Source organism: Benincasa hispida, chromosome 1 (genome assembly GCF_009727055.1).
Source record: "Benincasa hispida cultivar B227 chromosome 1, ASM972705v1, whole genome shotgun sequence".
NCBI classification, from domain to species: Eukaryota; Viridiplantae; Streptophyta; class Magnoliopsida; order Cucurbitales; family Cucurbitaceae; genus Benincasa; species Benincasa hispida.
Window position 1 is genome coordinate 63755460 of NC_052349.1, and position 15915 is coordinate 63771374.

The window sequence follows — 15915 nt, forward strand, 5'->3', positions numbered from 1 at the left end:
AATCAATAATAGAATTTTTTTAAACAATAATATTTCTCATACCTGTACATATAGAAAATAAAATCTTAAACATGATTTTTATATGATAAAAAAAACTAGATAAACATTATTTCATCTTATCAAATCTAATTGACAAACTTTTGAGTAGGCTATGATTTTGAGTATGCCCACGATGGAATCAACATTTCTTTTTATTGGATCGAATACTTGTTTGAACTTTATAAACTATAATACCAAATTAGATAATACGAGATTGAATTCAAAACCATTAGTAACATGAGGAATGGCACATCTATCTTAGGATTCTCAACAAATACAACCCCAATTTTCTTTTTTAACAGCCTAAAAGTCTGACCCTTAAGATATAGAAAAAGTCAATACATCATCACCAATATCAATATCATTATCATTTAGATCTAAAACCCTAGCGTTTATACTTGGTCTATAGTACCTTAGGCGGCTTGAAAAGCTCAAATAAATGCACTTCCAAAAGAAATCTCTACCCAAATAAGTATATATTTCATCTTTTCGTCACGTCTATACCACCAAAATGGCATCCAAGATGGCTTCAATTTTTTGGAAACTCTTGTTGATCGTCACACTCATCTTTGCTTCCAATGTTCATGCAAGACAATTGAATTCCACTCCCAATTTTCATCGTAAGTTTGCTTACTTTTTCATATATTTAGATTTCTTTAAATAATATGATAAAAAGAAAACTAAATAATATGACTAAAAAAAACTTTAAATTTGACTATGTTTTAACTTTTTCATCAATCAAGCATCATCAAAGTTTTTCTTATAAAAAAGTATTATGGATTAGCTTAGCAGTAAATAAAAGATGTGTATGATAAAAGACTAAGAGGGAATGTGTTTTACTTATGGTGGCCATCGAACTAAGATTTAATATCATGCGAGTTTACTTGACACCTAAATTTTCGAGGGTCAGGTGGATTGTCTCATAAGATTATTCAACGTACAAATAGATTAGCCCGGACACTCTCGGATATTTATATATATACATCCTACGATTTTCTTGACACATAAATATTGTAGGATCAATTAAAATTTGTCGTGAGATTTTAGTCGAAATACGTGTAAGCTGACTTAGATAGACTTATGGATATGTAAAAAACAAGTTTCTCTTAAAAAACATGAATTTGATCTTTAGGATTTGATTTCTGGTGATATTTAATAAAAAATTATTAAATTATTTAATGATAACAAAGAATATATTTTGTTTTGATCTCTACACTTTACATTAAAAGGTAAAATTTATGTTCATATGTTGCACTTTTTTTTCTTGTTCGGAAAAACATACGTAATTTAGTTAATAATGTTAATTTTGTTCATTATCATTAACATAGATGATCAACAAGGAGAAAATGAGTATTACAAATGTTCGTGTTCCTAGTCCTCCTCCGCGATCATGCAATGGCAAACGCACCAGACCCGGACGGGACGCCGCTTGGTGTGGGGGTTATTGAGAGAAACTCGTTTTTATTTGAAGAGGTGCAATATGAGGACTTGTCAAGTATCATTTAATTGTATTGTTTAGATTTTTTTTTTTTTTAATCTTGGAGGTAGACACAACATTGAAAGTATTATTTAAAATCCGCGAATCTATTGAAAAATTCTTCAACATGATTTAAGTGCCAAATTCATTACCTAATTAACTGAAGTTCATTGAGTTAATATTAATATGTATCGATGTGTTCACAATTATGTTTGTATAGCCGAAAATGAGAGTATTCAAGAATGTCCTTTCTTTGTTATTATTATTATTTTTCTAGGCATATTCAAGAATGTTGAATAAATTAAATTTTTTTATCTTTCTCCAAACGAGAGAGAGATCATTCAGGATTAATACAGGGTTAAATTATCTAGTATAATTGTAATTAATTTTTACTACTATATATAATCACTTTTACACGAGAGAAAATGAAGAAGACAAGTAGAGGTCTAATTTGCTATCTCTATGTTTTCACTAAAATATTGCATACTTCATAGATAAATATGTTTTTTTTGTACGGGCAACCTCTAGAAATAAATGGGGAGCTTGCATAGACAGTGATTATATATTAAATATTAAAGCTTATATAACAAGATAAAACTAATTGCAAATATGAAGTTTTTATAATAAAGATTTAGGCCAAGAATTATGAAAAGACAAAAATGGACATGACCCATTTTGAAAAATCTTGTTTCACAGTCAAGCTTACCATCGGAGAAGACAAATTGATTCATTACATAATCAACAACCCACCTTCTTCCGAGCCTTATCATCGGGAAGACAAATCAATTCCCACCCTTCATCTTCCTTGATTTCGCTCCAAACTTCAGAAGGTATGTTTCTTCTTCTTCATTTCTTCGTTTCTTCTTTTTTGTTTCTTCGTTTCTTCTTCCATGTTTCTTCATCTCTTTATCAATGATAGCAAAACTTTGAAAACGTAAGGCTTTGTTCTTCTTCCATTGACAATAATAATTTTGATTCTTCCTAAAATGATATTTGTTGATATTTTGTTGATAGTTGTTGATAATTTGTTGATAGTTGTTGATAGCTAAATGATTTCCTTCAAACTAGGGCTACATGCATTCTCCAACTTTTTTTAGGTATTTCATTCACGGTTTTATAATGGTCACTCTGACAATCTTTGCTCTTATTTGTTGATATTTTGTTGATATTTCATTCATTTTTTATTATACTATGCTCGATTATATTCTTGTCAATTACTCTTAGTAAAATCGGGATGAGTATGTTTGATTTCAGTTTCAAAAAATATTTGTCTGTTGATAGTTCGTTGATACTTTGCTGATGTTTTGTTGATATTTCATTATTGACAGTAGTCATTTAAGTAGTGACGGTATTGATTTAATTAGTGACGACAATAGTGTTTGTTGATAGTTTGTTTATGATGTGTCTGATTCTATTGCTACTAATTGTAATAAAAATATGTTGATAGTTTGTTGGTAGTTTGTTGATGGATTTCTTGATATGTTGTTAATAGTTTATCGATAGTTTGTTGACAATCTTTGTTTCTTGTATTGTGTGTATTTGATTATTTGCCGATTCTTTAGGGGTGCTAACATTTTTTATAGGTACTATCAGTGATACTCTTTTATTTCTATCACTAATAGTATCTATCATTGATAGTATCATCAAGAGTATAACATTAGGAGGATGTAATTAATAGCATCTTTAAGTGATATCTCTAATAGGCTACTATCAATGATATGAATGTAATGTTTCCATATGTTTGTTTTTCGGATAAATGGAGAAAGGAAAGAGAAAATCATTGGAAGGATCAACATCTAGAAAAAAGTACAAGCAGATCAAGATCCACAATCTAATGATATTATATATATTTATTTACATTTATGTTTGTTTTTCTCTTATATTCATGTTGTTGTTATATATACAAGCAAATGTATTAATTGTTCTAGAAAGTGAATGGACAAACCCATTGAAAATTAGCTCCTTCATAACTTTAAAAATCTTATCTAACATAGGAAAATTAAATGAGCCATCACTCTAACAATTTAGGGAAGGTCCTTTTGCGCACTTCTTAGATGAAAATGAAAAGGGTGCCATCCAACTAATATCACACCTAATTAAAAGGCAATACACGACTACGAAACAAAATATTTTGGCCTTTAATTTAGAATGACATATTTTAGAATTTGACCTTAAAATTTTGTGTTGTGATTATTACACTGTAGATGGTATCTATAGGGAAAAAGAATCGATGGACAACAAAATTAGGAACTTCTTTTTCAAGACAAATACGAAAATTATAAAGAGAGCTCCAACCTACTTTTAATTTGTTAGGTTCTTATGCAAATATACCCATTGATATAAAGGTCAAACTTGTACACTTGTATTTTCTAGAAAGCTTCCTAATTCCTACCCAAAGACATAAGAAAGTAAGTTGGAAGCATTTAAAAATGTTGGATGATAAAAAAAAAGTTTATATCTTATCCATGGGGTAGGGTTTCCTTTGAACTAACTATAGAGTTTTTTAAAAAGGCTGTCATCAATAAACCATCTTCCAGTTTCCTCTAAGGATTTCCACTTGTTTTGGTACATTAGGCTTTTGAAATTATACCAAAATTATCCAACCCCACTATTGGATTTGCACGAAGAATAAAAAGCGATGAACCTAGACTTACTCAATGGGAATCTCAAGAACCTAATGATTGACAACAAATCAATATCAATATTTTCAAAGCCATTGGTGTAGGTCTTTTATCACTGTTATTTCCTTTATTTATATATATTGTTAGCATGCTATCAAATGATAGAAACTATCACTGAAACATTAGCTTCTATGACATAGGATTTTAAGTTACCAGGCATAGCTTTTATTACTCTTTTCGAACTATTATGATATCTTCTACCATTGATAGCATGTTATCGTAGATAAAAGCAGTAAGTGGTAGCTTGAAATCAGTGATTCGATTTACTAACATTATATAAAGCGTTGCTAAAAATATTTTATCGAATAAAAAATAATGCTATATTTAATATATGAACCTGTTACAAGATCTAAAATTGAATAATCTTTCAAACATTTTAAGAATTGGTTAGTCATTTTAAATGAAAACAAAAAATAAATGAAGATGCACACATTCCCAAACATCAAAACACTATCATTGAAACAAAATGAAATACCAACTTGGTCACAAGTTTGGATGTCAAAAATCCCAATGTGATATCAACCTACTTTAATCATTCCCTAAATGAGTTCAAAGTTATATCAATCAAAATTAGTACCAACACTAACTACCACATATTTACATAACAAAAGTCACAATGTAAGGTATTTGAAGCACAAAAGGTCAGTTTGAAACAAACATATAAAATACCCCCAAATTCTTTGCATTTTCATCTTGATTAAACTTTGTGAAATCTCGTACTAGCTCGTCACCATCAAGATACAAAATATGACATATAAACATTGAAATATGTAAGCACATTAGAATAACAAATTGAAGTAGGGGACATAATGACATTCAAAAATCCAATTTGTTACAAACTATATGGAAACCATGCTCATGAAGGAACTCTCTACAAAGAGAACCAGTAAGCGAAAACAGATCGTTCCAAATCCCATTGTGAAAGAACATACACATAACAATCAAACAGTAATAGTTAAGCATAAACTTTAAAGTACAGCATGCTTCAAGAAGAAAATACAGAAGATCGAGTGAACATACCCTTGAAGAACCTTTTCTTCTCATACTTCCTCGATCCATTAGCACGAATGTTCAACAACACGAACGCTCAATAGCACGAACGCAACGGCTCAGCAATATCCTCGAATAACAACGAGTAACACTCGACCCTTGACCCTCGTACAACAAGCAGACACCACCATGAGGCTACCTTGGTGTTATTGGTGTGAGAATCCAAAATTTTTGGGCTGTGTATGGATTTGGTAGAGGGAAAGAGGATTGAATGATCGTGTAAACAATCGAGTAAGTGGGAGAAGATAGGAGTCTATCATGTAGATTAGGTACTTGATCGTTTAGTAGTGAGCAACTATCGTATAGAAAAACTCGATGCACGATCGTTTACTCAAGTTATCGTATAGCTTTTTCTTTAATGCACGTTCGATTATGAAAAAATGAAAATGATTTTCATTTTATCGATCATTACTATAACTGACTATAAGTTCCCACTATGTTGGTTATTAGTAGAAAAAATTGAAACCAATTATCCCATAATTGATTTAGTTATAAATAGATATTATATTCATAACCTATAGTTTTAATATCATATCTCATGCAATATATAAACCATAGTTTTTTTCTCCTTTATGGCATTTAATATTAATTCCTCCAATTAATGTATCTAATACATCAAATCAATTATATCACATATAATTGAAGCAATTTAATTATATCATATATAATCAAATTCCCTCTTGTTAATTTGAGCACTTCAAACTAACCCAAAAACTGATTCTCAACATGTATCCATTGAGCTACCAAGGGGACTTTATGCACCTGTAGCTTAAAGCTCATACAGTACATGAGAATAACTGACTAAACTCTTTAATCGCGATATCCACCATTCATTAATGGTCAGACATTCCACTAAAGACTGACAACTACACTCTTCGCGCTACAGATATATTTCTGTGTCTATTGGATATAACCAATACATCATAGTCCTACTATGAGTAAACCTTTCTCAGGCTAAGAGAAAGTGTCGCGCCACATTGTTTAAGCCCCAGGATTAGCGCTTAAGGGAGCAATTTATCCACTTACCCCTACTTCGGGGAAGAAGCTGATTCCGTCGTGTGTAGTTGAATTCCTAGCTGCCCAATCAGATAAATCTCCAAAGTGGTAGGTTTGAGTCAATGATCTGGCCACNAAGAAGCTGATTCCGTCGTGTGTAGTTGAATTCCTAGCTGCCCAATCAGATAAATCTCCAAAGTGGTAGGTTTGAGTCAATGATCTGGCCACTCGCACCTATGCAAATCAAATGACCGCCCCCATAGGTAGGAGTTCACAATTAACTCAGGATTAAGTTCATGTTACCTATGGTCATCCTAGTAAAATGAAATTCTCTTTCATGAACGACGTTATATAACGAGACTAAACATTTTGTGGTCCGGTCTTATTCAAACTCCTTTGTCTGAGCATCCTCGCTCGCATGTCTAATATATGAATAGTCAGGATCAGACCATTTGTAACACTTTACAACACTTGTAACATCTAGAAAGCGGGCCACATTCGTAGCTTCACCAGGATAAGGTTTCCATCCTTTATCCATATACTATAGACCATTTAGGTTATCACTTAAAGCACGATCTACTTGTATGTCTCAACATACATGCTTAAGTTATAACGACAACAAGGGATCTTAGTTTTTGGTTTGTGGTTAATGCAACTAAGATATCTCATATTTCATAGACTGTAGTGAATAAAATATCTCATATTATTACATCACAAATAGCTTTTTCATACAGGTGTTTACAAATAACAGGACCCTACGAGATTTTGGGCATCAACCCTAATAATATCTCATTTGTTCTAAAGCTAATGGGGTGTACAAGATAATTACAAGTACAAAACAATAAACTAGGGCACAAAGGCCCAGTACAACAATACTCCCACTTGCCCTACTCCAGTCGCGGTCGGTCCTGTAGACCCATGCTCTGTAGGTGACCCTCAAATATTGTAGCCGTGAAAGTCTTCGTAAACAGATCAGCAACGTTATGCTCCGAAGCTATCTTCGTGACAATCATGTCCCGTTGATGCACAATCTCATTGATAAGATGGTATTTCTGCTTTATATGTTTGTCGCGCTTATGACTTCGAGGCTTTTTGAAATTCACCACAACACCACTATTATCACAATCAAGGGTGATGGGCCTGGACATGTCTAGAACAACTTCCAGATCAGTCAGGAACTTCCTGAGCCAAACGACCTTCTTAGCAGCTTCACAAGCCGTTACATATTCGGCCTCTATGGTGGAGTCAGTAATGCACCCCTGCTTAGTCCTTCTCCATACTAGAGCTACTCCGTTAAGAGTGAACACTGATCCTGAAGTGGATTTTCGAGAAACCTTAACAGTTTAAAAATTAGAGTCTATGTATCCTATAAAGAACAAATCCTTAGAACCATATACAAGCATGTAGTCCCTTGTTCTCCGAAGATACTTGAGGATGTTCTTGACGGCAGTCCAATGATCCTGTCTTGGATTAGACTGATATCTACTAACTATCCCTATAGCTTAGCAGATGTTAGATCTAGTACATAACATCACGTACATCAAACTGCCAACGGCAGATGCATAGGGGACCCGTCTCATTTCCTCAACTTCTTGAGGTGTCTTAAGACACTGTTCCTTAGACAATGTAACTCCATGACGAAAAGGCAAAAGGCCCCGTTTCAAGTTCTGCATCGAGTATTTGATCAACATTTTCTCAATGTACGATGCCTGAGACAGTGTTAGCACTTTGTTCTTTTGATCTCGAAAGATCTGAATCCTAAGAACAAACTGAGCCTCTCCCAAATCTTTCATTTGAAATTGGGTCGCTAGCCAGGTCTAACTGAAGTCAGTAAACCTACATCATTCCTAATGAGTAGGATATCATCTGCATATAACACTAGGAAAACTACTAAACTGTTGATGATTTTCTTTTAGACACAAGGTTCATCAACGTTTTGGTCAAAGCCATAATATTTGATCGGAATATCAAACCTTATGTTCCAAGATCGAGATGCCTATTTCAGTTCATAAATGGACCGATTCAATTTGCAAACCTTTTGCTTTTGACCTTGGGCTATGAATCCTTCGGGTTAGACCATTCAGAAATGCAATCTTGACATCCATTTGCCATATCTCATAGTCATAATATGAGGCAATAGACAGGAGGATGCATATAGAATTAAGCATGGCAACATGCGAGAAAGCCTCGTCATAGTCAACTCACTCCACCTAGATATAACCCTTGGCCACAAGTCTAGCCTTGAATGTTTGCACCTTTCTATCAGCACCACGTTTCCTCTTGTAGATTCATTTACAACCTATAGGTGTAACCCCATCAGGTTGATCTACAAGATCCCATACTGAATTGAAGTACATAGACTTCATCTCGAGATCCATGGATTTGATCCATTCATCTCTGTCAACATACTCCATTGCCTTCTTGTATGACAACGGATCCTCAACTTCCCCATTGGCCACCATAGCCAGGATTTCAATTAAACCCATTTAGCAAATAGGTGGGTTTGCAAACCTCCCACTACGTCGAGGTTCCCTCAACTCTTGAGGTGGATTTGGCCTACTAGATGAACTCCCATCAACAACTCTTGTGATGTAGCAGGCTCTTCAATAACTCTTGTTGAAGTTTCAGTAGTTTCTCTGGAAAGTTCACTCAAGAAAATTTTACTTCTTGGACTGTGCTCCCTTATATGATCCTCCTTAAGGAAAGTAGCATTTGTCGACACAAACACCTTGTTCTCTTTAGAATCATAAAAGTAACCCCTTCGTGTCCCTTTGGGGTAGACTACAAATACGCACCTGTCTCTTATACACATCTAGATGTGTATAAGAGACAGCCCTATAAATATGCACAATTTTGAACGAAGTTCAAAACTTTTTATGATTAGCCTCAAGTACATCTGTTGGGCAACCCAGATGCGGAAGTGACATAAACTAGCTTTACGCCCGTTCCACAACTCCAAAGGTGTTCTGGCAACACTCTTTGAAGGAACACAGTTAAGGATATAAGCTACAGTCTCTACTGCCAAACCCTAAAACTAGTCTGGTAAGGAAGCGTAACTCATCATTGAATTAACCATGTCCAACACGGTTCTATTTCTCCTCTCCGGTACACCATTCTGCTGAGGTGTACTAGGTGATGAGAGTTGGAAAATGATTCCATGTTCTATCAAATAGTTCTGGAACTCAGAATCCAAAAACTTTCCACCCCGATCAGATCAAAGTGTCTTAATCCGTTTATCTAATGCGTTTTCAACTTCAACTTTGAACTCTTTGAACTTTTCAAAGGATTCTAACTTATGTTGCATTAAATAAACATACCCATACCTCAAATAATCATCAGTAGAAGTGATGAAATACTAGTAGCCTTTCCTGGCTCGCACATTCATCAGACCACAAAGGTCTAACTGCACTAACTCTAGAGGCTCTTTGGCTCCATAACCTTTTCCTATAAAACGTCTTTTGGTCATCTTGCCTTCAAGGTATGACCCGCACACTGGTAAAGAATTTTTCTCTAACTTGTTTAGAAGTCCATTCTTCACTAAGCTCTCAATCCTATTGAGATTGATGTGGTCTAATCGAAGGTACCAAAGTTGGGCATTTTCTTTAGGAGAAACTTTAAGTTGACATATATCAACACCATCTTTTAGAATAAACACTTTATTCACTAAAAAGTTAAGAGTGTATTTACATTCAAGCAAAGACTTTACAGAAATTGAGTTCCTCTTTAACTCGGGAACAATATGTACAACATTCAAAATGATAAATCTATTATGTAAAGTCAACCGGAGACCTCCACTGCTACAGCTGAGACGACGTGCCTGGTGCCTACTCACATCCTCCTCTCACCAGCCTCAAGCTACCACTAGGATCTAATCCCCTGAAAAGAAGAATAAACATGGTTAGTGGTCTCAAAGTCTATAATCCTGGCAGAATCATCATTCTTCACTAAACAAGTCTCCAAAACCAGTAAATCACATTTACCTTTTTTGGCCTTGACCTTTCCCTTCTTCCTCTCCTTTAACCAGCATGGGCAGTTTCGCTTTTAATGCCCATCCTGGTTGCAGTGGAAACATTTTCTTTTTTCAATTGGAGGTGGTCGCCTACCCCGCTAAGTGGTCGGTTGTGGGTTAGCTGGTGCCTTCCCCTTTCTCTTACTACCCTTCTTCTTCCACTTGTTAGCACCGGAAGAAGAAGGTGTAGACTTAGTACTTGAGGTCGAACCTCGGTGGAACTTTTTAGATAATGAAGCAACATTTTCCTCACCAACTATCTTCTTCTTGCTTTTTAGCAAGGATTGGAACGTCTGCAACTCATTGAGAAAAGTTGTAAGGGTCTAATCAACCCTGTTCAGAACAACATTGCTTATGAAGTGCAGGAAGCTTTCTGGCAACGTCTCCAGAATAATGCTAACCTGGCTACCCTCATCGATGCGAGCCCCATTCATCTATGCCACATTAAAGTGGATTATCATGTTCAGAACATGTTCTCAAACAAATGTACCCTCTTTCATTTTGGAGTTGAAGAGGCACTTTAGAGCGTCATGCTTGAGCTACCTGGACGGTTGTCTGAACATTCCCTTCAGGGACTCCATGATCTCACTTGCAGTGACCATGGGTTCATGCTTCTTGGCCAAGACGTCGTTTAGGTTGGCCAAGATGTATGCTTGGGCCTTCTCGTTCGCCCNATGATCTCACTTGCAGTGACCATGGGTTCATGCTTCTTGGCCAAGACGTCGTTTAGGTTGGCCAAGATGTATGCTTGGGCCTTCTCGTTCGCCCATGTCCATCGCTCATACGTGTCTCAAACGTTTCGAGCAGTAGTAGAAGGTGGAATAGGAGGACACTCCTCCGTAAGGACGAATCAGAGGTCATCAATGATAAGAATTGTGTTTATTGAGTTCTTCCAACTACCATAGTTGTCGCAGTTATTTTGTCGATGGCTAAAAGAGCTAAAGTAACGGTTGCCATAATTTAAAAGTTGCTGAAAACAAGAACAAACTTAATAAATCTACTTGCATTATCACTTATAACACTAATTTTAGGTTTTAGTAAAATAGTTCTATTGTACCTTAAGTGAAATAACATCTATTTTGCAATGATGCCTCAACAAAGTAGGACAGAAGTCACTATTGGGGTGATCAAGTGCCCCTTCATTGAGATGAGACATTCTTAACCATTAGACGGAAAAAACTCTTATAACTGACTCTAATAGTCACCATTGTTCGGTTCAAAATTTGTTAACAACCTTAACAATTTCGCGTAAATGTAACCCCTCATTTAGGCCCTAGAGTCCCGCCCTAATGCATCCACCATAGGAAAAAAGCAGATTAGGATAAGAGACTAAAGCAACCTAATCTTTTGCAGGAGATCAGATAAAGAGTTGTGCAAATACTTTCATCCTTTAGGGGGACACTCCCAGGGTGTCTCGAGACGATGCACAAAACATTAATCAACATAATGAGAGAGACCGTGGGATATGTTGTCACACGTCCCGCTCTCACTTACTATAAACATTCTCTCTATTCACCTTGGTATTGACCTACCTAAACACCATCGTTTAGGGAGATACTCCCAGGGTGCCATGAGGCCAAGGATAGAGCTCACGATGTGAACTTTTAGGGAGAAATATGTAGAGGTTTAAGTGAAGTATCATATACCCCAAGTACCTCCCACTGAATGTTCTACCTAAGGATTCATTAACTTAGACAATCCGACTACTGATTTTATCTAAGTGTGAGTTTAATTTTGCTAAAAAACAACTCTTGCTTTTGATAACTAAACAAGTTCGAATCAAGTTTCATTAAACACTTTAACAGACTATCATCAAATTTGCATGCATGCAGCAAATCTATCTAATTCACCTTTCCAGGTAGGTTCCCAGGTAGGGGTGTTCCATTTCCGTCAGCTTAAATACCCCAGCCTAGACAGAACCCACCTTAGACAAAAGGTCTCTTATAGATAGATTTGGTACATATTTAATCTTTTATTAGTCAATTTAATTTTTTAATCTCATTAGAACTGTGATCTTTAAAATTCTTTTAAAACATGATTAAACCTAAGTTTGCATGCATGTCTGTCTTATTGATTTTAGTTCTAATTTTCATTATAACACTTATAAAAAGAAACAACTAAAACCAACAACATTGGTAAGCTAGACTAGGAATTTATAACTTTTATAAATTAACCTAAGTGTCATGTTTCATGCAATGTTCATTCATTACTATGTATAACTCTTACATAACTTGTAATGAACCAAGCATACATGCTTTCATATATCCTTATACTATGACACTTATAATATAAAGATGATGCATGGATATGCTTAATGCATATATTATAACTCTTATATTATATGATGCATGAGCATGCTTTAAAGTAATTTAACCATGTAAACTACTATATTATAACTCTTATAATATAAAGATGATGCATGAGTAAATGCATAACCTATGGTGGGTTTTAAAACTATATGACATACGTTATGACATATAATTAAACATACATCACATTTACATTTATAAAAAATCAATGGATCCGGAAAATTAGCCTAAAAAAATAAGAAAAGAAAAGCTATCTATTACAAAAGCCATCAAGCCAACAGGTTCAAACAGGGTCTTGAATCGCCTGGGCGAAGCCTCGCTCCTTCATCGTAGAGCAACCCCTAGTGATGTCGAGTAATGCTGAACGAGTATAAATGATCGTGTAGCATGGATCGAGTGCCTATGACTATGCGATGAAGCATGAAGGCCACGCGATCATGCAGTGCACATCGTGTAACGCATGCCTAAGCGATAAAGTAGACGACAAGAAGCATAATCGTCTAAATGATCATGGAGCAAGTGTCAAGTATCGTATACCAAGTGATCGAGTAGCCAGTGACTATGCGATGAGCATACTGGCCTACTCAATCGTTTAGTGTGCGTGCCTTCCATGCGTCGAGTATCATATACTCAACAATCATTTACCTTAGTGTCTATGCAATCAAGTAGCCTATGCAACACGATCGAGTAAACTATTTACTCGATCGTGTAGCATCAGCCATGCAATCCTTTAGCAAATACTATACAATCAAGTAGAACTTTTCGAAACGATCATGTAGTCAAATCTAAACGATCGTTTAGCCTGGGCTACACGATGCGACTAACCCTTGGTCTTCTTCCTTGATGAGAACAACATCTCCATGCCTCTTTAAAGGTTCAAAACGAACGACTCTTATAGACTCAAACACATTGAATATAGACTCGATAGCAAAGTTATTATCCAAAAAACACAGGGATCTGTACAAATTGACTCGAAATGTAAAGAAATCTTTAACTAACAAAGGCAATCATCCCGAAACATCCATCAATTCACATTTACAACTACGGCTAACGTTTAAACGCATTGCAGATAGCATAAAACCCACCAAGACTACAAATGTAATTAAATGCATCAATGGAATTTGGAATATCTGAACAACCTGGCTTTGATACCAATTAAAGGAACTCTCTACAAAGAGAATCAGTGAGCGAAAGTAGATCGTTTCGAACCCCATTTTGAAAGAACATACACATTTACAATCAAACAGTAATTGTTATGCATAAACCTTAAATTACAGCATGCTTCAAGAAGAAAATATAGAAGATCGAGTGAACATACTCTTGAAGAACCTTTTCTTCTTGTACTTCTTCGATCCAACAGCATGAACGTTCAACAACATCAACGCTCAACAGCACGAACGTAACGCCTCAGCAATATCCACGAACAGCAATGAGTAATACTCGACCTTCGAACAGTAAGCAGACACCACCACGAGGCTACCTTGGTATTCTCGGTGTGAGAATCAGGAGTTGTAAGCTCTGTATGGATTTGTTAGAGGGAATGAGGAATTGAATGATCGTGTAGACGATCGAGTAAGTGGGAAAAGACAGGAGCCTATCGTGTAGACTTGGGTACTCGATCGTTTAGTAGCGAGCGACTATTGTATAGAAGAACTCGATGCATGATCGTTTACACACTCAAGCTATCGTATAGCTTTTTCTTTAATGCACATTCGATTATGGAAAAATGAAAATGATTTTCATTTTATCCATCAGTTACCATCACTAACTACAACTTCCTACTAAGTTGGTTATTAGGAGAAAAAATTCAAACAAATTATCTTATAATTGATTTAATTATAAGTAGATATTATATTCATAACCTATAGTTTTAATATCACATCTCATGCAATATATAAACCATAGTTCTTTTTCTTGTTTATGGCATTTAATAATAATTTCTCTAATTAATGTATCTAATACATCAAATCAATTATATCACATATAATTGAAGCAATTTAATTCTATCATATATAATCAAATTCCCCCCTTGTTAATTTGAACACTTCAAACTAACCCAAAAACTGATTCTCAACATGCATCCATTGAGCTACCAAAGGGAACTTATGCACCTAAAGCTCCAACGATATGTGAATAATTGACTAAACTCTTTTTAATCACGATATCCACTATCTGTTAACTATTGATCTTTCCACTAAAGATCGACAGCTGCACTCTTCGCATTACAAATAGATTTCTATGACCATTGGATATAACCAATCAACAGTACGATGATCCTTCACGAATCGTTTATAAGTACAGCTAGGCCAATTTACCGTTTTGCCCCTATAGTTACATCTAACTCCTTAAGTACCATTGATTCCTCTAATGAACAATACATCATAGTCCTACTATAAGTAAATCCTTCTCGGGCCAAGAGAAGGTATGATGTCACATTGTTCAATCCCCGGAATCAGCCTTTAAGGGACCAATTTATCTTCTTACTCCTGCTTCGGGGAAGAAGTGAATTCCGTCTTGTGTAGCTAAGTTCCCTGCTCCCCAATTAGACGAATCCCCAAAAGTAGTAGGTTTGAGTCGACGATCTGGTCACTCACACCCATGCAAATCAAAGGACTACCCTCATAGGCAGGAGTTCACAACTCCCTCAGGATTAAGGTCATGTTACCTATGGTCATCCTAGTGAAATGAAAGTCTCTATCATGAACAACGTTATATAACGAGACTAAATATTTCATGGTCCGGTCTTATACAAACTCCTTTGTATAGAGTATCCCCGCTCGCATGTCTAATACATGAATGGTCAGGATCAGACCATTTGTAGCACTTTACAACACTTGTAACATCTACAAAGTGGGTCACACTCGTAGTGTCACCAAGATAAGGTTTCCCTTCTTTATCCATATACTACAAACCATTAAAAGCACAATCCACTTGTATGCCTCCACATACATGCTTAAGTTACAACGACAACAAGGAATCTTTGTTTATTGGTTTATGGTTAATGCAACTAAAATATCTCATATTTTATAGACTGTAATGAATAAAATATCTCATATTATTACATCACAAATAGTTTGTTCATACAGGTGTTTAGAAACAACAGGACCCTACAAGATTTAGGGCATCAACCCCAACAGCTCAATATTGCAAAAGTAAACAAACCTCATTAACATAGAAACTATCATAAAAGGGCCATCTAAATAACTATTATAAGGGGGGAGTTAAGTACAACCATCTTCTATCAACATTAGAACATTTCTATATTCCTAATATCAAGAGAAACAGAAAAAGAGAACACATGAAACCTATTAGAAATCAAAGCAAAAGCTCCTAATGGTGAAAGCATGTAGGGAC

General features: G+C 35.4%; 1 long non-coding RNA gene across 1 annotated transcript; it reads left to right on the forward strand.

Moving 5' to 3' along the window:
- The first annotated feature begins 555 nt into the window (after window positions 1–555).
- Window positions 556–2333, forward strand: LOC120073596. The gene is made up of 3 exons (XR_005480766.1): window positions 556–659; window positions 1368–1512; window positions 2213–2333. It is a non-coding gene; the product is annotated as an uncharacterized LOC120073596 (long non-coding RNA).
- The last annotated feature ends 13582 nt before the right edge of the window (window positions 2334–15915 follow it).